Source organism: Pseudochaenichthys georgianus, chromosome 2, assembly GCF_902827115.2.
Source record: "Pseudochaenichthys georgianus chromosome 2, fPseGeo1.2, whole genome shotgun sequence".
Taxonomy (NCBI): Eukaryota; Metazoa; Chordata; class Actinopteri; order Perciformes; family Channichthyidae; genus Pseudochaenichthys; species Pseudochaenichthys georgianus.
In genome coordinates, this window is record NC_047504.1 from 7,713,059 (window position 1) to 7,714,810 (window position 1,752).

The 1,752-nt window shown below is 39.5% G+C and overlaps 1 long non-coding RNA gene across 1 annotated transcript; it reads left to right on the plus strand.

Moving 5' to 3' along the window:
* The first annotated feature begins 279 nt into the window (after nucleotides 1-279).
* Nucleotides 280-1,720, plus strand: LOC139435308 (uncharacterized). The gene is made up of 2 exons (XR_011644581.1): nucleotides 280-1,401; nucleotides 1,622-1,720. It is a non-coding gene; the product is annotated as an uncharacterized lncRNA (long non-coding RNA).
* The last annotated feature ends 32 nt before the right edge of the window (nucleotides 1,721-1,752 follow it).

A 1,752-nucleotide genomic window follows, 5' to 3' on the forward strand; every position in this document is an offset into this window, starting at 1 on the left:
TCAAAAAGCAGATAGCTTGGTTTCAAAAGCCGCGATCGTGGATATTTTAGCATTTGAGCACCAACAGCAATCCATATACCTCAATTGTATTGGTGTTGAGGCAGAGCACACTTCAAGACCTGGAATGATCCACATTCACGACCAACTTTTGAACTTAGATATTGTTGTTTTCCAAAGCTGTCCCTGCGGGTATAGAGAGGCGAAGTCACGCCCATCTACTTCCGGCCCATGGGTCCCCGGAAGCGAAAAATTAACATTGAATTCAATGGAGAGAGAACACGTATCTTTTGATCCCGTTTGAATTGTGCCACGAACTACACATATGATGTTTGTCAATCTTAAACAATAAGTTCCATGTCAAAAAAGTCACATTTTGTCGTAAAACTGTTGAAATATAAGACTATGAAAAATACGCGACTACAAAGACTACAAATCCCAAATCCCATTCTGGCTCGCATAAGTGATGTCACAGGCGATAATGCTCCAAGTGGTTGCGAGCGACTCGTAATTAAAGCGAAGAAGAAGATCTCATAACTGATTTATTCCCTCCAATAAATAAGAGATTGCTAAAAATAAATTCACTTTTACAAGATGCCTGTGTGCTTTGTACCAGGTTGCAATCACATAAGTGATCATACTTATAGATCATAGCTCGTTCTATCGCTTCCCGTCTGATGAAAGGACCAGGAGTCGCTGGATCAGAGATCTCAGGTAATACACATGTTGTGCATGGAACACAGTCAAGCTAGCTACATAGCTAGTAGCGAGCACGTTAGTTAGCATCACATTACTTAGCCTTGTCATTTGTATTAGCCTTAACATGAAGTGAACCCAAATGTTAAACAGTAAGAGTAGTCATGATGTTAAGTATTTTCTGAAACATTTGAAGAGGAACCTATCGCCAGGTGCTAAGGGGGCGGGAGGTAGGCTAACGGCAGATTAGCATCTGCGATCTTTTCTACTTAATGCTATCTGCTCAAATGGTTAACATTGAACATTAAAAGATCAGGCAGTTCAGGGAGAGTCGAAGGAAGGAAGGCAGGCAGGCAGCTTTGCATGACATGTATTTATTTATAGAAGGACCATGCATACAAAAACATTAATCTCAGCAAAGAGAAGAGATGCAATATGCCAGATTATAGCTAATAGCTAATTTCCATCTGTGGTCCATTCTTCTGGACGTGTTTCATCGTGATGATAGTGAGTCAATCTGTTTGTTGGAAAGACAGTAGTTGAGTGATTACTGAGAGAACATTATTAAAAGAGATAATTATTCAAAGTGTTGTTACTTCAAAGTGTTGTTACTGACCTTTTTCTCTTTTGTTTCCTTTCCCTCACCTGTAACTGCTGAGACCCTGAGGAACATGCACACTGACCTGCTCTGGCAACCTGATTTCCACTGTACGTAATAGTATTTGGTTATGGTATATTATTTATATACATCAAAGGCACAATGCACCCCCCAGAGACACACATGTATTGAGTGTGATATTGTGCATAGGTCATGTGAAATCATCTTTACATACTAGAAAACTGTAGGAGCGGCAACTTGTTTTGAAATTGAATTTTTAATATCCGATAATGAAGTTGATCCGTTTTCTTTATTCTTCTCTCTTCCCAGCTCCATCCATCACCGTGCTCTGTTCCTGCAGGTCCTGCTTGCTAATCAATGCTTTATTTTTTTACACAATTACAAATAAAGTCAATGTGTTGTATGACATGAAGTTGTGCTTCATTCTGAGTCGATAATAC